Genomic DNA, 15,348 nt, shown 5'->3' with positions numbered 1-15,348 from the left:
CCAGAGCATGGGGCTGTATCACTGACCATCTTGGCTAATAACCATTGATGGATCCATCCTCCATGAACTTATCTAACTGCTGCTCTACAGTCTTTCTTGTCCTCTTCTTTTCACCCCAGACACTGGAAAAGCGAATCTAAGGCTCTATACAAAGGCCCCAGTGCCTGAGAAAGGAAGTTAGGGTTTGGTCAAGAATTACTTACATACATATAATATATATGTAACTCACCAAAATGATGGACAATAACGTTGCTTTTTCTCACTGTCTCTGATTAAAAGTAGACCCTGGTTTTCCACTCCATTCTAACATCAACAGTAAGAATGGTTAGTGCAGAAGCAGAATACTATGCAAATAAAACTTCCCACCAAAACATAACTAATATAAAAAATTAAGCATGTTAAAACATTGTAGAGAAGGATGAGCAGAACAAATGACATTTATGGTGAAGGCAATATAACTCATGGAAGCCTTCACCTCTGATGAGTTATGGCCCCAATCTTGTTCATGATCACTGAAGATTAGTATTTCAGCTGCCTCACTTTATCATCTTTTTACATATAGTGAGACAAACAGAAAATTATTCCCTTATCTTTGAATATTTTCATAAGAAAAACTCAGCTATCACTTCACATTTTAAAAGCTAGTGACGATGTTTGACCTGAGCACTGAATTATGATGGAGTAGTGACAATGCAAAGAGATATATATTTAATAACAGAAGATCTTGGAAATTCAGCCATATCTATGCCACATGATTCTGCATGGTGCCTTGTTCTGCACCAGTTGTACAGACAGTTTTCAAACTAATCATACATACTGAGCTTGTGTAATGTGTTCTTTTTAAAAAGTGTAATTGTAACTTGATTGCAGGTATCTTAACATTTTTGTTTGAAGGTGCTCTGCATTTAAATGGCTGCATTTGCATATGTTATTGAGACAGCTAGTGATCAAACTCAGAGATTGCAATTAAAATATTGTGTTTTTCTAGGAATGCATGCTTTGACATTCCATGTCATTGGAAAGAAATCTTCTGTGGAAAGGCAAACCTTGGGCCAAATCCTGACTCCAGGGGGACTTCTGCCTGAGTTCAGGCCTGCTGCTGCAAGATGTTGACCACCCACAATGTCTCTGGTAGTCCTTAGGAGTTGAGAGCCCTTGGCACTTTGTGGGATTTGTCACTAAAGCACTAGGGGGTTTCACTCTATATATTGACATAGGGATGCTTACTTAGGCTAAAGTCCTCTACCCAGCAGTTGGACTGGGTTAGCTGGGCTTGGTGCTGGGAGTAAGAAGAATTCTCTCCCACAGAGCACCTGTAGTTCCTAATGCTGTAGCCTACTCCAGCCTCTGTCCTTCCTGTCACCCACTTCCTTTCTGCTGCTACACTTGGGGCTTGTACAGAGCTCGTGCCTATGCCATTCTGTACCCTCTGTATGGACACATACGTTCAGCTCCCCCATTGTTGAACCGTGGGAATACACTTGCAAACATAGGAGTGGCATTTGGAATTTAGATTTGGAGCAAAATTTTCAGACGCACCTATTTTCAAAAATGACTTAGGGGCAGATTTTTAGAGCTATTTAGTCGTGTAAAGATGCCAAAGACACTAATAGGATTTTCAAAAGATCCTTGGTACCTAACTCCCATTAACTTTCAATGAGACAAGATCCTACAGCCCAGATCCTTAAAGGTATTCATGCTCCTAACTCCAAATATCAGTGGGAATTTGGCACCTAAATACCTTTAAAGATCTTTGATTAAGTGCCCAAATAATTTTTGAAAATGGAATTTAGGAGTCTACGTTTCTTGGGTGACATTTTCAGAAGCACCTTTTATGCTCTAGAGCTTCATCCTGTAATCCTTGTTTAGGCAAAAATTAAATTCAAGATGGGGATGTAACGGGAGTGAAGAACTGCAGGATCAGCCCCTTACTCGCTACTTCTCTTTTCCTGCAATGATTTCGGCTATTTTCAGAGGGATTCAGGAAAGATAGGCACTAAAATCCCATTAAAACTCCCATAGGCCTATTTAAAATGTTCACCCTCTGTCTCTATACAATTGATGCACTATTGTGTTCTATTAAAACACAAACTAAAATGTTACTACTCAAAACATTGTAACGATGAACAAAAATTAAGGAAATGAGACTCTACAGATGTGAATCAATAAAGAAATGACTGCAATGAAAAGAAGACAAAAAAAGCTCTTTGCCAAAATATTTGCAGAATTTTGTATGTTTAATTTATTTAAAAGAAAAGGGAAAAAAGGAGGACAACATATTTCTTAGCAGAATCAAGGCTTAAAGGCATAGTACTGTATTAGAAAGTGTGTGGGGATAAATTATACTTTTAAGGAAGCACAGACTGAATTTTAAGTATACAAGTTCTCCATCTTGTCTGCTAATGCTTCATATACTACTCCAGTATTCCAACTTCCAACCTGCCCCATATTATTAGCTTTCTTATATCAGGTTTATCTCCATTAACCAAAACATTTAAAAAAATTTCACCATCATCCTAGAGAGGAAACATGAATCGAGCAGAAACATGACTAAGATAAAAATTGCAATGGAGTCCATTTTCAGTTACTTTCTATTTACTGAATATACAGCCTAAGTATTATTTGGGATGATATTTTTAATAAATAGCAACTTTTCCAGCATTAACCAGCAAAGCAGCATGCCAGGGAAGTAGCAAGGAGCATTCCTTCCCATGGTATGAATAAGATAAAAGGTCATTCAAGTTCAAACTTTCAAATAGGCTGCCTCCCTTTTGTGGGTGTGCTGAGCAGAAACTAAATCTGCACCTGCAATTATATTTAAATCACAATTCTGAATACTCAGACCTCTAATTGCCGGATTTTAGGTACAATCCAGGTGATTAGAGATGCTTCTACTGAGGTTTGCATCTGACATCATTGAACTGGTTGCAAAAATTCCAGCACTGGTTTTGCAGTTACAAACTGTATGGGTAAAAAATGGAAGTCGGCCTTCATCCCTTTGGAAAAATGTATCCATTAGGGTGAAGTACCTTCATCCACGTAGACAAGGCCATTCATGTAAAACCTATGGTATGGCTGCTGCTGGTGGCAAGGGGGTAAAAATGGGGAGCAGACATAGTGCAGCAACCATGGCCCTTGTGCTGGGTGAAGGGATGTTTGACACCAAGCCCAAATAGTCCAGCCTAGTGGTGTTGGGAAGCCAGGGGAGGAACCCCTAAATTCTTATTCATTAAGGTGTAGGCTTCTGTATCACCCCTGGAAAAATAGCCAAGGAAAGGGTATATGGCATCCCTGCAGCCTGCCCATTGGTTTGAGCAAAGAGGCAGCTTCTGTTATCCATTACTTCTTACAAAAAATGAACTACCCCAGGTTTCTCATGGAATGCAGGGGTGAAGTTCACCCTGAAGGCAATTGGTTGATGTATGTTTGCATCACTGTTGCATTGCAGAGGACCAAATTATTGCTAGGGTGCGAACATAGCGTTTGCCATATATGTTGGCAGGAGCATATATACTGTACTGAATGCCACATTGTGTAGTCCTTATGCAAACAAAATACCATTGGCATCAATGGCCAAGATATTTTAAACTGACTAGTGATTTGGGGTGAAAATCAGCCCCCTTGAAAGAAATATCAAATAAGGCACCCAATCTCCCACACATCCAAAATCATTAGTCACTTTTTAAAATCTTGGGCTATGGGGTTTTACCAAAATCAGGACCCCAAAATTTTGCCCAATTATTATTGCTTTTTTTTAAATCTACAGAAATCTTTTTTGTGTGGACCTGGTTTTTTGTTTTGTTTCTTTCTTTGTGTTTTGATTAATATAGCTAAACCTCAAATATTTATAACCGAATCCTACCCAAAGCTATGCACATTACTTTTAGAGTAAAAGATAATTAAAAATAATAGAATTGATCCCAGTATTCATTTCTTTTTCTCTTGCTTTGATCCTTATATCTACTATTCTGTTTTTTGCATATAGAACTCAAAGGATGACTAAAGGAAATACATATTGAAATGATTCCTAAAATATGTGATGGATAGTTGTACCAATATGCTGTTTGGAACCTCAGTTACTCTTATATTGTCTATCTTGTGAACGTTCTCTGTATTGTAAACTACAAATCATTATTCCCTCTCTATTCTCTCTTTAACCTCAGTTAAACAATGTGTTTGCTAAATATGTGTTTTGAATGTTGACTAAAATAACAGTTCTCAAAATTAATGGTTGTGTAATCCTGGTCTCGAAACATAATTTTCTGAGTACGATTTATCCTGTCTGTAGAAGAACACTCAGAATTAGCTTTAGCTCAGAACCGTAATATGCCATATGAATACATGTTCATTCACAAATTTTACTATTGAAGACAGCGGCCTTTTTTTTTTCTTTTCCCAGCAGGTGGCGGCATAACCCTGGATTACAACAAGACGCAATTCCACTCTACCTACTTCCAGAACCGAAGTCTCCAGCTCTCTTCATACAGAGCCTTGATTCTTGTTTCACGGATTGAACCTACTTTAATTGGCAACGTTACTTAACAGTTATTTAAAATCTCGAAAAAACGGCAAGGAGCCCAATCTTTAGACACATCAGGCCTGTACAGCTCCAACAGGGCTACTCGCAATTAAGCACACCTGGCATTTGGGGTGTCCCCTTTTCCATATCATACATATTCTAACATGCAAAAGCCAGACAGCTCACCCCAGAGACATGGGAACAGACCTAAAACGTGCCGTTCATGGTAAACCCAGCGATGACGGACTGAATGGCTATTTACAAATGATTTGCAACAATGATAAATATATAATTCAACTGACACCCAAACATTTAACATTGCCCCCCGCAAAGCACCCCAGATTTACATGCAGGGCTGCCTTGCAGAGTTTCAATCAACAACACACTTCTCTAGGCGTCACTGGGAGCTAGGGATTTGGGCCAGAGCGAATAATCTGAGGAGGCAAGTTTAGTTTCACCTACTTAAAAACCACCATCCGCCGCGGATCCCCTGCACAAGAGAGAATCAGTAACTTACATGGAGCGTAAGGGGCCCCGGTCCCTTGCCCTCTAGACGTTTGCAGTCCCAGGAAGCCGCATGGTTGCCAGTCCCGCCGGTGAAGCGCTGTCTATGGTGCTGAAATAGGGACCTGACCTGGGAGCCGCTAGTTAGTTAGTGTCCGGAGCGGCTGTGCGGGGAGCCGGTAGGCTCCGCTACTCTGTCCCTGGTGCTGCCCGAGTCAGCTGAGCTCCCGAGACACAGCAACATCCCTGTCGCTGGGCGGTGGGAAATTTCCCAGGGAACATTAGGGATGCATTTACTGGAGGAAGATCCTGGGGCGAGACTGGCCGGTGCTTTCTTTTGCCTGCTGCTCCGGTAGTGAGGTAGCGGATCCCGTCCTTTATCCCCCCCTCGCAAGCACACACACGCACCCCTGATGCTCTACAATGCGCGGTAGAAAAGTGATCCTCCAGTCCAACTCGGCCAGGATCCCACCGGTCAAGCCTTGGCGATCTCCTGCACGTGTTTATATCCAGCCGTCCCTCCCCACGTCTGGAGCCTTCGCGGCAAGTTTGCTAGCCCGTCTGCACCCAATGGGCTAATTCAAGCAGGTGGGGGCCAGGCTGATAGAGGCTCTGCACATCTCCCGAGTCTACCGCCCGACTTTCGCCAAAAGCTCCCTCCCCGTCTTGGTCCCACCAGGGAAGCATCTGCTACAACTTCAGTCTCGCCTCGCGAACCTGCCCTTGCCTGGACCGATCCAGATCAAGGACCCCTAAAGTGAATCGGACTGCCCGCTCCGCTTCCAGAGTCCCAGGCGTCTCTCATTAACAATGCCTTGCCACAAAGGAAACCTTCCCCGTCGCTCCGAGCCCAAGATCTGCCCCTGTCCTCTGCTCTGGCCCCTTTCAACGCCCTCGAAGCCCGCTCCTTGTTATTGGGAAAACTGAGTTAGTCCAAAAGAAACCGACATCCTTTTACACGTGATGCTGCATTCACAAACCCGGGATTAAAGTCTTCCTGGAGATTACACGCAGAATGCAATCGCTGCTCTATCGCCGTGACTAGTTAGGTCATGCAGCAATGCTAGTCTCAAAGAAATAAGATCAGGGTCTCTTCCAAGCCAGGCAGTGCCCTAAAGGGAGGACACGAGCCACCACATTCTCCTCTTCCTCCCACCCCCTCCTCCAATGTTCGAAAAGATTAATTGGTTAGCAAGAGGTTTTCGCCAGCTCTCTCCCGGAGTTGATCTGTCTTGAATTGGGAATAGATTTGCTAACTAAGCACCTGGGAGGAATCCAGTCAATCCTGTTCCCAGAGACCAATGTAAACGTAGGGAGGCTGGGTGGCGTTGGGATCTTTACTGAGCCATAGGGAGTGTGCCCTATCAAGTGTGAATCTGCAAAATATTTATGGCAAAATATTTATGGCAGGTCTTTCATGTTCCCCATCAGACCACCAACCAGGCAGTGTACGGAGCCAGAGCATCTTTACCAGCCTTTCCCCATGGCTTTATCCTGAGGGAGGAGGTTGTATTGTCAGATTGTGCTAAATGGTGGGGGGAGGCGTATGAAAGAATATCTCTCAGGGGGAAGATACTACACACCGTTGACGGGACTAGTCTAAACTTCCCTGAAGATCTGCCTATTGCTAAACCCACAACGTCACATACAAAATATCCCCGGGACAGAGAGTTGTAGGTCATAGTTACAAGGGCATTGACTCCATACGATTACCCAGATTACTTGAAATATAGACCCAATATTGCATTTTAAATCACACTTCTAGGAATTATTTGACCAGGGATATACTCTCCTCTCAGACCTAGACATGTTTGAGAGACAGACAGCAGTCATTCACTTTAGAACCACTTTTTCTACTGGGAAAAAAGGTCAGATCTCCAGAGCCTTATGTCCTTTGATTCCCCCCCCCCCCAAACACAATTACTTTAATTTTATGCCATCCAGTAGTTGGCTCTCATCTTCACAAACCAACAGATGAAACAATTTGAATATAAAATCTTCACAGATGAAGAACAGCCCTCATGAAAACCATAACAATTACCAACACGGAAACACCAGTTATAAATACTCTTCAAAGTGATAGATAGTTCAACCTATTCATAACTTTTGAAATCTGCTCAATAGGAAAATGACTCAAACCTAAAGCCAGCCATTTTTATTTGCTTATCAGTAGCAAATATTGCCAGATCTTCAGAAAAATACTCAACCTAGAATGAACAAGTGAATGGTTTCACCATTTATGGCCATTTTTTCTCCTAATCTGCATGAAAAATGAAGATGTGGTGACAGAGTATATGCTTCAGAAGGCATGATGAGCCTTTCCAATTATAATGTAAATAGCAAGTTCTCTATCCACATGTATTTTACACACTTTTTTTATCTAGATAAAAAATTCAAGATCAAACAGTATCTAGTACTCAGAGATAGCATGTGGAACTTGCTGGAGAACTTGTATCCAGAAATTAAAAAGCAGATTATGCCTCTCCGTAAATGTAGTTTTCATCTGACACCAATAAAATATTGACAATATTATCAATTGAACTTAATTATTTATGATCCCCATGTGTAAAGGATACAATAGAATGGAAAAATTGCTTGTGAAAGACATGGGGGAAAGAGTTGGAGAAATCTGTGGTCTATGGCATATATTTCAGTGGAGTGAGAAGTATTTCATATGTTTGAGGGTCACCACTGCTGGCTTGTAGCATATCCCAGTGTTGGTGGAATGTGGCAAGCTGGAAAGCCAGTATGTGGCACTTCCCAAGCATGCCATCTACCACAAAAGTCTGCAACTTCAGAATTTTTCAATTAATATTGATCTGTATTTTGTTATTGTAATAATTACACTTGCATGAGAATTAAGGCCACCATATTTTTGACCATTACAAAATACTCTACTCTCTTGACTTAAGACTTATTGATCTCAGAGTTAAATGAAGACTTGTCTATTTCATATTTCACATGATCTGAATTTAAAATCCGGGTGCACAACATTGGAATAGTCATTATTGCCGGGTATGTGAAAGGGTGCAGAGTCAAAAGACCTCCTATTGCTGCTATTACAACTGTTGTATTATTTATGTTATATATTGGTTGAATGCTGAAAATGTGCTTAGCACTGCACACAACCTAGACTAAGACTTGTTGCCTCCCCCCACCACCACCACCACCACACACAAACTTATTCTCTAAGGGCATGTCTACCCAGGAACACTCAAGAAAGCTAAATCTGAGTCAAGTCACCATGCATAAGCTAATGCATTTTAGCACCATCCCATGTGGATGCTTTCATTCAGGAGTGAAGCGAGCTTAGCTCATTATAACTTAATCCCCTTCCAATAAGAAACCTAGAAAACAATTAATCCAACTTCAGAAGTTGCAGAATTTTGTTGTAAGAAACTTGCCTCTCTCAGAAGAGCATTGAGCAACCACATTGTGGAGACTCTAAAATCCACTCATGGCTTTTTGGAAATTATTGAAGCTCTGTGAGCTCAGTGTTAACATGCTTACCTCTGCTGAATTAGTGTCATTTTGGTAACAGAGAGATTGCAAAAGTTACTAAGAGAGGCAGTAGGGGAAAATGCCTGAAATGGATTTAGGGGCCTAACTTAGGGGATGGTGTCCCTCGCCTCTGTTTGCCTGAAGCTGGGACTGGGTGACAGGGGATGGATCACTTAAGGATTACCTGGTCTGTTCATTCCTTCTGAGGGTACCTGGCATTGGCCACTGTCAGAAGACAGGATACTGGACTAGATGGACCTTTGGTCTGAGCCAGTTTGGCCATTCTTATGTTCTTATAATTTTAGGCACTGAAGGCTGAACATTTGGTCCATTAAAGTTAAGGGGGCTATCCCCATACACCAAGAGATGCCCTGAGAAAGAGAAAATATTAAATAAAATGTAGCAACAGGACACTAAAAAAATTACAGTAAACTTTTGCTTCGTTTTTGCAGCTGAATTTTCTTCAGCTGTTTCTCAGAGCTCTTCCTACTCTCTATTAGTCAACATTCAAATCAAACTGTTCAGCTCTTTTACTTCTGTCATAAACAATACTGGCTAGAACACAAATGAAAGTTAAGCAGAGATTCCCAAGGGTTTCCATCAATACGAGCAAAGAGTCTAACAATCTCTTCATTGCAGCCACCCGTTGCCTAGAGATTTATTTAAAGTTACTTGTGACCTTGACTCAACCCTTACTTCAAATACACATAGAATTAATTTCAAATAATTGAAACATCAAAAGCAGCTGAAATAGCATCAATTCAATAAATGTAACGAATCATATAACCAACGGTTCTAATCATACTATTATAGACGACTAAGCGTAAGCACGTAGGCCTACTATAGTGCTTCATACATTCTTTAAATGTTCAAAACCACATATTAATGAGTACAGAGGGAAATTACAGTAAATACTTTTAATTGTTACTGGTACGGACCCATTTTGAACCAGTATGAAAGACAATATATTACCTTACCAGTTCCATGAATTATCCATTCTCTGGAACAACTGGATATGAGGACTGACAGCTTACAAACCTATTCATGAATAGTAATCACCATTGGCTGTATAATCTGATCTAATATTATTCCATCTGAAAGAAGTGTCCTCTCATTTGGCAATATAGCAGATCAAATTCATTTTTCATTATTCTCTGTATGCCCAGGCCTGCAACCACTATATTGAAGAGCAGTCCCATTCACTTCAGTGATCTTACCAGTTGTTTATAGCACTTGTGTTTCACTTTAATGTAGTTTCTTCAACTGCTGCCATCGGTGAGCAATATTGTAATAACTTTATCAAGGCTAGCACAGTCTGTTATCCACCAGCATGAACTTGGTCCAGAAGCAAGGGGTCATCTTAAATTAGAAGAGCAGTAGGGAAGAGTCAGAGTGATGGATTCATTTAACAAGACACAAACAGCAAAGGGGCTAGTCTGAAAAGCAGCTATTTCTTTTAACCCACTTTTATTTTGAAAGCAATTTATATGATAATCAGATTTTGCACAAATTCTTCATGTAAAAAAAAGGAAAGCTATTCTTTCATGTCAACAAAGGAGTATTTCTCTATGTCCCACGTAAAGGGGGGATATAGCATTTGACCAAAATACATTCTGGTACACAAATAAACGATGATGATTTTTTTAAAACAAGGGCTCCAATACCAGCTATCTGTTTAAGTTAAAATAAGGAACAAGAAAACATTTATTCACTTTACTTACAAGTTCATGAGAAAGCAATTCATGACACAATCTGAATTTTAAAATGGAAAGAGGCAAATCCTATCCCTTTCTTAGACTTAACTGATTTACTCCATAACACCTCTTCCTCAAATGACAAACCCAACTCCTTTTTATAATGACTTCTAAGAGTGTCTCTTGGTAGTATTGGTAATGGTATTTCTACACATCTCTTGGTGATTATGACGATGTACCTGGATTCCTTTGAAGTTCTTTTTAACTTCAGTTTATGGTGGTGAGCACTGGGTAGCTCTTTTGTTGTGTGAGACATTTCCTGAAGCTACGCCTATGTTTAAAATACTACAGTGGCTCAGCTGCAGCCATTCAGCTGTGCCACAGTAATGCTTTAATGTAGACACTCACAACGGTAACAGGTTTCTCCTATCGCTGTAGGTAATCGACCTCCCCAAGAGGTGGTAGCTAGGTCGACAGAAGGATTCTTCCATTGACCTAGCACTGTCTACTCTGGGGGTTAGGTCCATGCAGCCGTGTCTCTCAGAAGTGTGGATTTTTCCACACCCCTGAGAGAAGTAGCTATGCCAATATAAGTTTTGTGTGTAGACCAGTCCTGAGATTATATCCTCTCTACTGTTTTTAAAAATGTGCATGTACATCTCACTTATTTTATTGATGCTCTCTTTCCCACTGTAATGCTGTAGCCTTGTAAACCATTACAAATAGATAAGAGATTAAAGTCTAAATTTCATTATGTTGTCTTAGGCAGGAGCGGATCTAGCTTTTTTGCCACCCCAAGCATGGCAGATAGTCTGCCTTCGGTGGCATGCCTGCGGGAGGTCCCTGGTCCCGCGGATTCAGCGGCATGCCTGCGGGAGGTCTGCCGGTCCCGCGGTTTCGGTGTACTCGCCGCTGAATTGCCGCCAAATCCGCAGGACCGGTGGACCTCCCGCAGGCAAGCCGCAGGTTTTGACAGTAAACTTTCCTACACTGCCCAGGTAGAATCACCATACAGCAAGGGTGACACTGCAGTGGTGAATGGCTGATGAAGGGGTTTATATAACCTTTCCTGCAGCTGCCAAAGTTGGAGGAAAGGGCATGGTCAGTGAAAAAGTCAGAGCACCCCATACCATGTTGATCCTGGGCTATGTCTTCAACTTCTTATGTCCCTACAGGCTTTAGTAAAGGAAGTGGCATACACAGAACTCGGATGGTGCAGAGGAGATGATAACAAAGAAAGCAGCACTAGGATCAGGCTGGCCATTGTAAAGGAATTCTAAGCCATTTGATTGCACCTTGTGTATTTCAGACCTACCTGAAGATATGGTGCTGAAAAAAGACTCTACAAGATGTCTAAGACTTAGACCTACTAACAGAATTTTCAAGCTGACAAGCATTTCACAGGATATTTCAAAGATACTTCATTCATTTCTAGTAACAGGATGTCTCCTAACTAGGGCTTTGGGGAACTGCCAGTTTTCACTTTGCCTGCAAAAACTGGTATTTTCATGGTTTTGTTTTACCTAGAGATGTTCCATCTTATGGAAGTAGCATTTCCATCTCTTCTCTCAGTATAGCTCATGCACGCGTCTTTTGTCACTTTCTTCACAATTCTAGGATTGATCTCAGCTGATGCTTAAGGCTTGTCAATTCTTTGTCTTCAGAGGATGCTAATTTCCTTTCACGTTTTTCATGCTGCCTGTCCTGTCTTGGTTTACCATCCCTCCTACAAAGCTAATTAAAGAGTGCCAGATTATGCCCCCAAGGCATGGATGTCCTTTGGGGAAGGGAACCAACTATCTTTGAGGCACTTTCTATTTTTTAGGACTCCATGGGGCAGTCTGCAGGCTTGGAATCTTCAGGGAGTAGAAGACAGGGGCTGCCAGGAGGACAGAGTTGGCATGGAGTCACAGGCCCTAAGCATGGATAGCACTGGCCTCTAGAGTAAGTTAGAAAATGGATTTTCCATCATGAAAAAAAAAAAGATATTGAATATTTTCATCCCAAACTGGGACAGAATGCCAACATTTTGAAGCTGTTTGTGAAATTAAATTCAGATTTTTTTTTATTTTGGGTCAATCAAAATATTTCATTTTGATACATTCAAAATACTTCATATTGATTTCTACCATTTAAAATTTTCTTTTAATATTTTTTTACAAAGAAAGTGAATTGCTAAACAAAAGAGTAGTTTTGAAATGAAACTTTCCATTCAAAAAAGGATTTAATAAAAGATCAGTTTTGTCAAACCAGCATTTTCTGTTGGAAAACGGTTGCAATAAAATGTTTTCAATTGGACTCTTGCCAGCCCCCCCAAATCTGTGCAGGTTCATAGGGATCCTCTAGGTCAGAATCACAGCTCATTTCCATGTCAGTGAGGCTGGGGAACCAAACCCTACCTCCTCATGGGGAATTTTCTCCATCTCATATTTTACCAAAGGAGGTGGTGATTTGGCCCTGATGTTTGGCAATGTCTCATGTTTAAATGCAACAAATGACCTGTGCTGTTCTTTAGAGGCCATGCTTGCTCCCAATGAGCTCTCACTCTGCATGTGCTTCCAAATGTCATATTAACCTTGTCTTAGTACAACTCTTTCCTTTCTTCTCCTTCATACTTCATTCAGCTTTACTGTACTTCATTTTATTGTCACCTTCCCGGTGCCCCTCTGATTGTCCTTATCCTGTATATAGTTATTCCTCGCTTTTGATGATTTTTACACTTTCTTTTTGCATCCAAACAGTTGTTTCCCTTCTCCCAGGGTACAGATTCTGTATGTATTGCCAGATGGCCACTATTACTCTTGGGCACAAATTAATTTAGCTTTGAACACTTCCCATTTCTCTTCTGCATCCTTTCCCTCCATTGCTTTTTCTAATCTGATTTTATGCAACACTTCCTGCATTCTTCCAAAATATGCTTTTCTGAAAAGTTTGCAGCCATATTTTGCCTAACACCTCCTCCTTTTGGATTTCACTTTAATTATATTTAAAAGCTGCACCATATATCTCATTCTTGCCATGATGTCCCATATTAACATCTCCACTAAGGTCCCCTGAATTATCCAAATCTCAGTTAAATATTACTCCTACTAGAACTGCCTCCTCCAGATTTGGCTCATTGCATTATACTTAAATCTTTACTCTGGCAAATATTAAGTCAATGGCCTGCATAAGGAATGAGTAAAATTGGAGGTGCAATTACAAGATTTGAGACTTCTTTTGAAGAATTGTTGCTTGGTCCAGGTCAAAGAACTTATTTGTTCTACAAGTTTGTTTCTCTCAGACCTTTTTAATTTTTTTTAAATATTTTATTCATCATCTTGCTCCTTTGTATAAGTACTCTCTAGTGGAATTGCTACAAATTGGAAGGAAAATTACTTTACCCAAATTGTGGTTCATCCAAGATATTGTCTCTGATATAGTCAAATCTTCCTCAGCGTAGTAAAATTAATATTATGGAAAAAGAACTTCATAGGTTGCAAAACTGCATATGATTGAATGACTACTACAAATAGTATCCACACACATTCATTGGATTTTTGGGGTCTCTTTTCTAGAAATACTCTAATGAACAAGTTTACTGGCAGGACAGCTCCCTAAGACATTCAAATGTCTTGTGGAAAGCTAAAATTTTTCATTCCTATTCATGAGAATTCAGACATACACACAAATAGCTCTAGTACTTGCACTCTGATGATCAGAGAACAAAAATATATCATCTGACCTGTGGAATCAAAATAAAAAATATTCAAAGCAAATAGCTAGGGAGCAATCCATAAGCAAAATTTTTATCACATGTAATTTTGCAAGATGAACAACTCTGTGGAAGAGGTGATCTGTTCATACACAACTTAGGGCAGAAAGTGAATGGATAAATCCAATGAATAAATTGGTCATTGTGACTAGTTCACCAAGCTCTTGCATACGCAATGGATTGACCATTTATTTCTATGTGGACTTATAAAGTCATTGTGCAATAATTTGAAGGAATGAGCAAGCACATACATACAGAAGCTGCAAATGAAGGAGAAATTAAGGAAACATGATCTATAATGTTCATCATTAAACATGTGGCAGGCGATGCAGGATCAAGGAATTTTGGCTGGAGTAGGAGTTGATTTTACTGGAGTGGAGAAGACACTGACTACTCTAACCCTGTGGGCCACATAGTAAGAGTTAAGTACTGTTCCATGTTGTGGTGTAGAGCCACAGTGTCTCAGAAGAAGCACTGGAAAAATGCCATGCCTCAAGAATGTACATTGCCTCCCAGAGCTGTTCACAGGGAGCACACCATTTGCAAAGCTTTTTAGAAGTGTGAAGTATGTGCTCCCCACTATGATGGACAGCTTTGCTGATCAGTGATGGCAGAAGTGGAGCAATGGCCCTGCCTTCTCCCCACCCATTCCTGTCAAGTCATGGGCAGGGAGTGGTCTTTACTAATGTAGCTCTCACTAAAGCTTTTGAAAAGATGTCCCTTGCAACTCCCCTGGTTCTGGGCCACTGGAACTGTCTAGAGCACAGGAGACCTCTGGATCTGAATCCTTCCTGGACCATCAGACTTCACTTAGGGCACAATCAAAGCTCCATCATCTCTGTCTATTGTCTTGTTTTCTGGAATAGCTGTCTTGTTGCATTTCTAACTTCACTTCTTTACGAGGATAGGTTGTTGGCCTATCACTCAACCCCCCAAACCAGAAGACCAGTGGGCTGCTTTTAGTCTGGTCCTTACCTTCTGACATATCCAGTTTGGGAAGCCTTACCAGGAGTTAAAACTGCCACCGGCATAGCTCTTAGGGTCATTGGAACACACAAAACTTCCCACCATGTCAAGGTGTAGCCTCCGGGGAAGGACAGGGGGGCAAAAGGTGTGGACAATCCCGTGAGGTGCTCATTGTAGTGGGCAGTGCTAGCACCCTCTTGTGCCCCACAAGAACAGACTGTAATGGTTTCCTGCCCCATAATATTAGTGAATGTGGGAACCCAGCACCATTGCAGCTGCCATAAATTGACCTTTTATAGAAATCCTTGATTAAACTAATGATAATAAAATCATACTACTGAATACAATTTGCACCTCTACCTTGTACTTTTCAGGCGAGGATCTCAAAATGCTTTGCAAACATTAATTAA

Source organism: Malaclemys terrapin, chromosome 8 (assembly GCF_027887155.1).
Source record: "Malaclemys terrapin pileata isolate rMalTer1 chromosome 8, rMalTer1.hap1, whole genome shotgun sequence".
Classification (NCBI taxonomy): domain Eukaryota; kingdom Metazoa; phylum Chordata; order Testudines; family Emydidae; genus Malaclemys; species Malaclemys terrapin.
The sequence above is the reverse complement of the archived record's forward strand: the minus strand, read 5'-3'. Positions refer to the sequence as shown.